Source organism: Mauremys mutica, unplaced genomic scaffold (assembly GCF_020497125.1).
Source record: "Mauremys mutica isolate MM-2020 ecotype Southern unplaced genomic scaffold, ASM2049712v1 Super-Scaffold_100355, whole genome shotgun sequence".
NCBI lineage: Eukaryota > Metazoa > Chordata > Testudines > Geoemydidae > Mauremys > Mauremys mutica.
This window is the reverse complement of record NW_025423322.1, coordinates 474354-485053: the sequence shown is the minus strand read 5'-3', so window position 1 is coordinate 485053 and position 10700 is coordinate 474354. Positions and strand designations below refer to the sequence as shown.

At 50.7% G+C, this 10700-nt stretch overlaps 1 non-coding gene across 1 annotated transcript; it reads left to right on the top strand.

Moving 5' to 3' along the window:
- Positions 1-8335: 8335 nt before the first annotated feature.
- On the top strand, positions 8336-8408 carry TRNAY-AUA. Its single transcript has one exon. It is a non-coding gene; the product is annotated as a tRNA-Tyr (tRNA).
- Positions 8409-10700: the final 2292 nt, after the last annotated feature.

Here is a 10700-nt window from a genome sequence, read left to right as displayed (position 1 = left end):
AGATGGGTGATGTGTGCTATAGGTTACACTCAGAGCCCTCCTGTTTCCAGAGCACCTAGTGGCCTAAAAGCAGCATGAGGGACACATTCCCTGCTCTGAGGCCAAACCTGCTGTCCTGGAGGCTGCTGGTTCTTAGGGGTCACTTTGCAGCAGGGCCAGATTCGATGTGTGGGGCAGAGAGAGTGGGTGCCCTGGACTCAGGGTGCAGAGATACACTTAGCCCTCTCCCCTGCATTGGGTGGGGGGTGCTGCCACCCCGTGCTGGAAGATAATGGGAGGGGAGGGGCGCTGTGAGTCACTCAACACCTGACCCTGGTGGCAGAAGTGCTGTGGGGAGCTCCAGTGTTTCTAGGATCTGCTCTTTCCACCTGCCTGTAAAGTCCAGCTTTCCCCAGCACATTCACTGCGGTGCAATTGGGTCACTGTTTCCATGGCTGAACAGCAAAGAATCACTCCCAGTTTCCCTTCTAGCTGCAGCAGGATTAGCCTGTGTCAGTGGTTAATGAGGTGGATCTAGTTGTAGATTGTTATTCATTCCCCACCTTGACAATTCACACTGTCCCTTTCCCATGCAGATTCCCAGCACCTCAGTGATTCTGGTAGCAGGGGTTGGGGCCTGAGACTTTCACGGTTCTTTTCCCCTCCACCTGGAGTGAACTCAGCTTTTCCCCCATCCCAGACAATCCATGAAATAACAACAGGGGCATAAAGAAAGAGGGGAGGGAACATCTCACGGCCAGGGCTGGATGTGCCCAGGGTCCCCGGCTTGTCCATTGTTTCCATGGAATTTGGCCCCCTGCTTTGCACAAGGGACAGAGAAAGATCTTGCTGTTCCTGTGTCTGTGCAAGGAAAATTGTGCGTCTGTATGAAAGAGAGGAGGGAAATGGCCCCATGATGGGACAATATCCTCAGGATTAAGACCTAAGGGCTCAGGCTGAGAACTGATATAACTCCACTCATCTGGGATTTAACAAATTGTCTTTCATGGAGCAGGGCCAGTTCCAGTGTTTTTGGCACCCCAAGCGGAAAAAAAAATTGAAAAAGCTGCAATCAATGGCAGCTCCACCACTGCCACTTTTGGTGGCAAGTCCTTCCCTCTGAGAGGGACTGAGAGGGCCGAATTTCCGCTGAAGCCTCCCCTTTCCATTGGCCGCCCCAGGCATGGGTGGCAAGTTTGTAAAAATTTTGGTGGGGCCCAGAACCCGCCCCCAACTCCGCCCCCCCCAAATCCGCCACCACCTGCCTAAGGCTCTGGGAGGGGGCTCGGCGGGGGAGGTCTGGAGTGCAGATCCTGGGCTGGGGATTAGGGTGCAGGAAGGGTGCTGGGTGCAGGCTCTGGGCTGGGGCAGGGGGTGGGTGTGCAGGAGGAGGTGAAGGGTGCAGGCTTTGGGATGGAGTTTGGGGTTGGGAAGGGGTGTGTGGGAAGGGGGAGGGAGTTTGGGGATAGGAGGGAGTGCAGGGTGAGGACTGTGGGGCTGAGGATGAGGGGTACATGATGTGGGGGTGCTCAGGGCTGGGGCAGAGGATTAGGGTGTGGGGGGATGAGGGCTCTGGCTGGGGCTGAGGATTAGGGTGCAGGGGGATGAGGGCTCTGGCTGGGGCTGAGGATTAGGGTGCAGGGGGATGAGGGGTTCATGATGTGGGGGTGCTCAGGGCTGGGGCTGAGGATTAGGGTGCGGGGGGAATGAGGGCTCTGGCTGGGGCTGAGGGTTTGGGGTTGGAGAGGCTCAGGGTAAGGGCAGCCTGCCTTGCCAGTAGTGGCGGAGGGCAGGCACTAGGACCCTGCGGCAGCAGACAGCAAATCTGCTGGGAGCCCTCCGGGCAGCAGCGCGCTGCGTTCTGTCAGGCAGGGACGCAACACAACGCGGCGGAGGGGGGGGGACACGCGGAGGGGGGGTGGCAGGCGGGGGCTGGGACCTGCTCCAGGCAGGGTCGCGGCGGCGGGGGGAGACCTGCGGTGGCTGGGGCCGATCCAGGCAGGACCGGGGGGGTGGGTGGGAAGAGACCCAGCTCCAACTATTGCTGGAGCAGGGCGCCCAGCCCTGAATATTGGTGGGGCCCGAGCCCCACACAAATATATAACCTGCCGCCCATGGCCCCAGGAACCTGCTTGCTGTGCTGGTGCCTGGAGCCAGCCCTGCCATGGAGACACTGGGAAGATGGGGGAATCAGGAAAATAACATGGATTTATTTACATTGCAAGCGAAGAAAAAACAAAGCTTTCTTGATTTAAGGTCACTTTTCCCTGACTGGGAATTGAACCCAGGCTTTAGCAATGAAAGTGCCAAATCCTAACCCATAGACCAGGGATGGGCAAACTATAGCCTGCGGGCCAGCTCCGGCCCTTCAGGGCTTTGGATCCGGCCCGCGGGATTACCCCTGGTGGTGCTGCGGGCCTGGCGCTGCTCTCAGAAGCAGCCCCCGGGCCGGGAGGCAAAGGGCTCCATGTGCGCACGCAGAGCCCTCTGCCCCCCTCCCCACCCAGGGGCCGCAGCACTTCCTGGAGTGGCGTGGGGACAGGGCAGGCATGCAGGGAGCCTGCCCTGGCCCTGGTGTGCGCCACTGCCACCCCGGAGCCACTTTAGGTAAGCGGCACCGGGCTGGAGCTCAAACGCTTCCTGCCCCCCACCCCCCAACTTCCTGCCCTAAACCCTCTGCCTGTACCTCGCACCCCTCCTGCACCCAACTCCCTGCCCTGAGCCCCTTTCTGCACTCCTGTGCATTCCAACCACCTGCCCTGAGCTCCCTGCTGCACCTGCACCCTGTGCACCCCAACTCCCTGCCCTGAGCCCCATCCTGCACTCCGCACCCCTCCTGTACCCCAACCCCCTTCCCTGAGCCCCCTCTTACACTCTGCACCCCTTCTCTGCCCCAATCCCTTGTCCTGAGCCCCTTCCTCCACATCCCACACTCCACCCCCCCTGCCCCGGCCCTGCATACAATTTCCTCACCCATATGTGGCCCCCGCCCCAAAAAGTTTGCCCACCCCTGCCCTAGACCACCAGGGAAGAGAGGATGTTGCTTTTCTTCTCACTTATGCTACACTTTCTTGGGCTACTTTCTAGCCACTTTCTGAAATTGCTCCATTGTCCATTCCCTGAGGGGCTAGGAGCAGAGTGCAGGACCCCCTGTGCTCAGGGTCACAACCTCAGCCCAACCCAAGTCACTGAAACAAACTCAAATGATGCTCCCTCCAGCAGGATCACAGAGACACACAAACAAACCCCATGAGGAACAATCCTCCTCTGCCTTCATTTACCCCATCGCAACCCTCTCAGCAGCCTGATCTTGCGGGAAGGACTGAGCTGATAGGAGCTCAGGCATAGAGACCAAGGGAGGGGTGTTGCTCCCTCTCGCTGTGAGCTGATCACATTCTGACTCCGTGTAATGGGGCTCTGAGCTTTGCCATCTTGTGAGTTCTGAGTGCTGAGCCCCCCGGACCCTTCTGCTGGGAACATGGGGATTGCACAACAGCTGCAAGCCCTTTTCCCGTCTCCTTGTCCTCCTCGGCTTCCCCAGACCTTCCCCACAAATGGTTCTATCAGGCGCTGGAGGGATCTAAGGACCTGCAGGTTTCCCTCACCCACCTCTTAAGGCAAACAGTGATTCCCTTCTCTGACACTCCTGGGCCTGGGCTTCTTTTGAGTTTTTCCCCAGGGGACCTGATTCCCTGTGAAAATGTGTGTGTGGCATGTGGGGAACTCAGACTCAGACTCTCCCCCACTAGATGAGTCCAACAGCACCTCCCCTTGGTGGAAGAATCCTAAATTCCACCCTCCCACCCTGGTTACTCTGACCAGCTGATGGCGACAGCATGTTAAATCAACCCCAGCTCTCTGGGCTAGAAAGCAGCATCTAACCAGCCTTGTGACAGCTCCGGTTTGCTCGCTGGAGACATAACAAACCAGGAAAAAAGGCAAATGTCAGACAGGGAACCTCAGCTCACAAATAAACACCCTCAGGCTCCTTCTACACTGTGACTGGGCAGTTGACTGACTTTAAATCTAGCTTGCTCAGTTGGTAGAGCATGATGGTCTTTCAGGGTGTGAAAAACCCCAAAATCAGTATAATTAAGCTGACCTAAGCCGTGGTTAGATAGTGTTAAATGAAAGGAAAGATTGTTCTGTCAATGTAGCTATTACAGGGATGGAAAACCCCTCCAGTCACTGTAGCAGCTGTCTACTCCACAGTGCTAGAGCAGTGTCACAGCAGCATTTTAAGTGTAGCCAGCCTCACAGTGAGACCAAATCCAGCTCCAGTTTTGCTCTGTGGACACTCAGGCACTAGCAACATACTAATGCCTCCATAGTTGGCAGGATTCAAACCTGTGTGGGGAGACCCCAATGGATTTTTAGTCTATCACCTTAACCACTCAGGCACAAGTACTTAATGTACAGTTACTTCACTACACCATGATTCTGTTCTCACAGAATTGTCACTTCAAATTGCTCAGACCAGCTCCCCCAGCACACTCACGGCTGCATTAGTGTAAGTGTGTCCATGGCTGAACAGCAAGAGTTCCTGCCCATTTCCCTTCCAGCTGGACCAGGATGAGAGTGTGTTTGTGGTTAATGACATTGCTATAGGTTGTTGTTCATTCCCCACACTGACAATTCAGACAGTCCCTTTCCTATTCGAATCTCCACCATATCACTCCAACAGCCGGGGTCAGGATTTCTCTGGGCAAGGAAATGTTTCAGGGGGTTGGTGCATGAACTCAGCCTTGCATTCCATCCCTGATATTTCATAGACTAACAACAGCAGCATAAAGAAAGAGCTGAGCCAATATCTCACTGTCAGAGGTGAAGGTGGCCACGTCCCCTCTGTCTGACCATCGCCATTGCAGGAGAGAAGGTTTCAATGGAATCGAATGCCCTGGCTCAGCAAGAGACACAGGGAGGTTTTGCTGTTCATGGATCTGTGCAAAGGAAATTGTGTCTCTGTGTGAAATTGAGGAGGGAAATGAAATGTTCACATGGTGGCCCAATGCCCTAACGAATGTGGGTGAAGGAGTCAGGCTGGAAAATGATTTTACAGGAGTTCGTATCAATTTATTGCCCTGATTAAAATCTATGGCTAAAAGGCAGCCACTGTTGTTAGTACTTGAACCTGTGTAGGGACACCCCAGTGGGTATCAAGTCCATTGCCTTAACCAGGGATAGTCGATTATTTTATCAAGATCTAAATTTCTTGGTCAAGATATAGTCGATGTCTAGACTCCAGAGAAAATAATACACTGATGATAATAAGAAGAATTTAGAAATAATTTGCAGTCACTATGGGCATAACTATGATGATTGTTTCGTGTTTCACTCTTTATATCTGGCACCACCACTGCCTTGCCCTTTAGTCTTGTAGTTTACCAAGGGTAAAACTAAACATCTCTTCAGATACAAGGGAGTGTTTGTGTTCATTCCTGTTAGCTACACAGGGGTTTCATGTAGCTGCTTTCAATCCTCTGGCTCTGCCCTGATAAGTAACATTTCAGGATGTCACTGAACTGAAGGAGGGAGATCATTTTTTGACAGATTATGCCGCCTCTTAAAGGTGTTTGTCTGGCTGGCAGCCCTGGTTCCCAGGACTCTCCTGAGGGAAGAAAGTTTCTGTGCAAAATACTAAAACTTTTAACAGAGAGGAGGGAAAGGCGATGGCCACATGATGGGGCCAGTATGTACCACTACATGGTTCTTTTATATGGGATGACTCTGAACACTGACTGATCTCCACTCCCTTGGATTTGAACAGATGTTTAGTTGTACACTTAGGAACCTATAAGGCTGAAGCAATGTTATGGATGGTGACACTATGATTGAAGGGTAATTTAATGTTGTAGAAATTGTTAAAAACACTGAGCTTAAACTGGAACTGTCTGTTATTAAAGGCTGGTTTCCCCACGTCAGTTCCATAAGGTCTGCTAGAAACACCCTGGGTTCTCTCCTGCCTCGGTGGGAACTGGAGGGAATGGTCCCCTGCTGCCCTTGGCTCCAGGCTGGTTTTTCTGGGGAGGGGACGTGGAATTGATTTGTTTGCTGTTGAGAAGGGAGCCAGGCCAGTTCTCAGGGAACGAGAACTCCCAGCATCTTCCCAGCCCAGCCCAGGCTGCTGCCCTGTCCCAGCCTCTGTTCCCCTGGGAGCCCTGCGTGTTTGACTCTAGAGCAGGCCGGGAGCAGCAGCTGAGGCAGAGGACAGCCTGGGCCGGTCAGATAAGAAGGAGTTTAGCCAGCAAAAAAGGTAAAATGGCAGGGGAGTATTACCTTGGACTCGACGGCTTTTCTCCATTGGTCTGTCTGCTTTGGGGCAGGGACAGTAACACGTCCTGCTGCATTCGTTATTTCAAAGGGCAGTTTAGGATTTTCATTCTCACACACGGTGCACAAAGCAGAACTCAACCTTTGCTGTAAACTAAACAAGCTGCTCACAGATTCTGGCAGCCACAATGAGCATTTGGGTGAGAGCTCAGACCTGCCCCTGTCCCAGAGGGAGACAGGGGTCATCTGTGTGGGGACTGGACCACTGACCTACCCGCTCCTAACTCCCAAACGTTCAGTAACTCTGTTATCAGTGCCTGTGAGTGTTATTTAAACCATAAGAAAACCCACACTGGGCCAGACCAAAGGCCCATCTAGCTCTGAACCTTGTCTTCTGACAGTAGCCAATACCAGGTGCCCCAACAACCAGTCAACAAGGCACCACTGGGAGTTGAACCCAGGATCTCCTGTTTACAAAACAGAAGTTTTAGCCAGCTAAGCCATGCTGCTTGTCTGCCCACACCTGACTCCCTGCCATCCCCACCAGGGCCTGACAAGCTTTGCTTGTGTTTGGATTCTGCAAAGCAGAGGAGCAGGTGAGGTTTTCCTTGCAAGCTGTGTGTGAGTGAATCTTTGGCCAGGTCTGCACTACAAAGTTGTTTCAGCAGAATTATATTGCTCAGGTGTGTGAAAAACACACAACACTCTCTCGGTCGGTAGCTTGTGCCTGGTGTACACACTGCAATGCCACGTCTGGCGACAAAAGTGCCCTGTTCTGCTGACAAAATAAAACGACTTCAATGCGAGAGCTTTTTGCAGCAAACTTAAAGTAACAGAGTAAACGCTGCTGTTCATTATATCACCATAACTGGCCTTCCCCAGTATCCCACAATGCCTGCTGTGAACTCGCCTGCCCTGCATTCCTGCTACAGAGCCACGGACCCCTCCCCTTTCATCGCTCTGGGAAGTTCTGACAGCTGAGCCTGCTGCTCTGCTCCGGCAGCCAGGAGCAAATCACTGCCGTGGATGCTGCTCTCTCCCGCACTGCGAACACAGAGCAGGGTGGTGGGAACTTCCTTACAGTGTAGGGAGGCCACTGGCATCCGAACTGTGACACCCCCATGACACCCCTTCCCTCGAGGAGGCTCTTACCTTCTAAACAGGGACTTCTGTTTTCTAGTAAAATCAGGAAAAGGGAAGGAGAAAACTCGAAAGAGGTTCCCCCTGGCACTCATGTACGTGAACCCAAATACTCTCTCAGTCCTCAAAGAGAGACCTGGAGAAGGAGACTTGCTGAAGCAAAGCCACAGGGGTCTCTGAGGTTTCCCTGGCCCCTTGCCCCTGTCCTGCCTGGCTGATGTCAGCATCTCTCTGTGAGGTCACCACCTCCCCACCACCTTTGACCAATAGTCTGAGGTCCTGCAAAAGGCCTTTGTGATGTCACTGCCACACCCCTCCCTTGCTGTGCTAATGTCCTGCCCCTGGCCAGGCATTTTGGAGGTTTGAGCTACTCCCTGTGGATCACCCCATTCAAGGAGCGTTCGTTCTAGGAAGCAAGCCGGCTAGACAGGAAAACATCAGATGCTGTTTGGATGGACAGGGTGGGTCTCAGGGGAGGGGCAGAGGGGGGGGGGAACTGAACGCAATGCTCCAGATGTGGCCTCACCAGTGCTGAATAGAGGGGAATAATCACTTCCCTCGATCTGCTGGCAATGCTCCTACTAATCCAGCCCAATATGACCAGTTACCCATATTGAATGCAGACACAGAAATATCTGATACATTGGTTCCTGTCCATTCAGGAGGTTATTTCCCACCTATTCATAAATAATGAAGCTGCTCTAAGCGGAGGGAAGAGAACTGTCCCGTCCATGCAGTTAACCCATCTCCCAGAGAGGTGGTAGCTATGTCAGTGGGGGAAGCTATGTTGGTGGGTGTGCAAGCTGTGGTATCTACATGTGTATATAAAGTTTAATCAAACCCTATTTTTAAAACCCCTGTGGCCTGGGAATAGAAAAGGAGCTCTCTTAGGCAGAGCCCGTCCTTCAAAATCCTTAAGATCACTGACTTGCCCACACAAATGTTATGGGGGTATAGCTCAGTGGTAGAGTGTTTGACTATAAATCAAGTGGTCCTTAGTTCAAATCCAAGTATCCCAATTTCTTAAATAAAAATAATTCTATTTCTAGTATGCTCAGGAGCTCCACTAAATAGGGATCCCTGAAATGAATGGACACACTCAATGTTTTCCTGTGCAAATGCATAAAAACCTAGCAAACACATGTCCTCAGCTGAAATCAGTTCCAATCTGCTAAGTGTCTAGTTTTGTTTTCATCAACTAAACAAAGGCACATGAAGACACATTTGCACGTCCTTGGCCTCCATGGGCTACAATGTGCAGAAGAACAAGAACCACATCCATGTGGGAGGAATGGCCTAGTCTGTATTACATTTGGTAAGTAAGTTGCCATTGGGACTGAAAACTCTACTGGGGGTGGACAGGAGCCTGTTACAAAACTAAAATAACCAAGATTTACAAACTCCCTGTTACACATTCAATCCTCTGTTTGTGCACACGGCATCAACTGGGGCTGTAGTAAATGGCAGCCTTCCTTTAACACAGATCGTTGTTCCTTGTGACTTTCAGATACATTCGAATGGCAGCTGCTTAGAGGTCATGTGCTGCTAGTTCATGAGCAGCAGCAGAGTCTCTGTACGTTTACCAACCGTAGAGCTGGGTGTGTCTGCATCCAAGTAACTGCAGAGTCAGTGTAGTACCAGACAGTTAATTGCACAGTCTCACTTTCTGGTCTCATTGATCATTTGGGTAGCAAATCAGCAACGTTTTGGTTTTTCCCCCCTTCGTTTTCTCCTAAGGAATGTGTGATCTTGAGCATGTTAGTTTAAGTTCCCAGTGGGTCAGGAAAATTCTATCTCCTTGAAATAGCTGGGGAAGTGACCTGTTTGTATAACCTAGAATAAAGGAGCTTTTGTAAAGCAGTTTTGCCTTTAACTATACTGGGATAAAGATAGTAAATAGTAAATTCCACAGCCAGACACCAGGCCAGGATCAATTGATGGGGCCAGGATCAATTAATTACAGAAGAAACAAACTCTTGGGAAATAGCTGTAATTTGTCCCCAAACCTTTCCTTGTTCTCCTATGCTATCACGAATTCTCTTCTAGAGGGCAGAGTTAAGGTTATCTGGGCATGTACCGTCACTCTGTATTCCCTGTTTTTCCAGAGTTTGAGTTTTACTGAACTCAATGTTCTGGAAGGTAAGAGATATTCACAGTCAAAGTTAACTCTCTGTTAACAAAGGTTTTGTTAGTGGCAAATAATGAGACTAATCCCTCATTGCGGTAATTCCACTGACTTCAGTGTGCTCTTTCCCCTTTCTAGCTCCAAAAAAATAAACAAATTAAAACAATACTGAGAACTAAAATGCTGAGAAAATGGAAATTTTAGTAGCTCAAATAATTCAGTTTCTTCTGTTTCTTGTGCGTGTGTAAATGGCACAACACGTTAATTTATAAGCACATCTTTCTTAACTTCTTTAAATATTCTGTAGTACATTAACTATATCAAGTGGGTTGTTCAATGCAGTGAGGTTTTCATGCATTGCCCAAAACATATTTTTCATGTTATGTAAACGAACACAACTCATTGAACACAAAATTGTGTATTTCATGCTATGAACTGTGTTGGTAGCTCAAATTAATAGGTTTGTTTTTTCTCTCTCTCGCTCCATGAAAAAAGGAAGAAACCATGAAAATACTCATGGGAGAGAGAGGGTTTCTGAGAGCTGGGGTAGATATGAAGATATTTATGAAAGGGGGAGAGGCCAAAGTAGGGCCTTAGCTGGAGCAAAGGGGGAGGTTTTTTGTGCAGTTTCATTTCAGCCAGCCTCACATCCTGTAGTCCCTACTTCCCCACCCCACCAACAAAGCCACCTGTGACTCCTGAGACAGCCTCACTGCAAAAACTGCAGATCCCCCAGCACTCCCTCTCCTAGCTGGACCCCCTGGCAGCCAGAGCTCTCCGCAGAACTGCTGTGATTGCTCTCCTGGGTCTCTGGTCAAGGACGGCTCCCGGCTTCTCCTGAGAATGCAGCTGAGAAATGACTCACCCTTCTCTAGATTCTCGCCTGTGGGCTCTGAGAAGCAGGATGGGGCCTGTATGATAAAGTCCATGCAACATTCCACTCACATCCCAGCCCTGGTATGTTGCCAGTAGCCTGCTGTCCCTGGATAGCAGCCAAGGATGTTTCCCAACAGCAGGAGACCCCAGCCTGGGACTAAAGTCAGCCCAGCCCAGCCCCCACACTGTAAAGTGAATAAGGAAAAGTTAATTACTTGTTCCCATAATATAAGAACTAGGGAAAACCAAATGAAAGAAAATAAAAACCTCCTTTTATTTAAAACAAATAAAAGGAGGTTCTTCACACAGT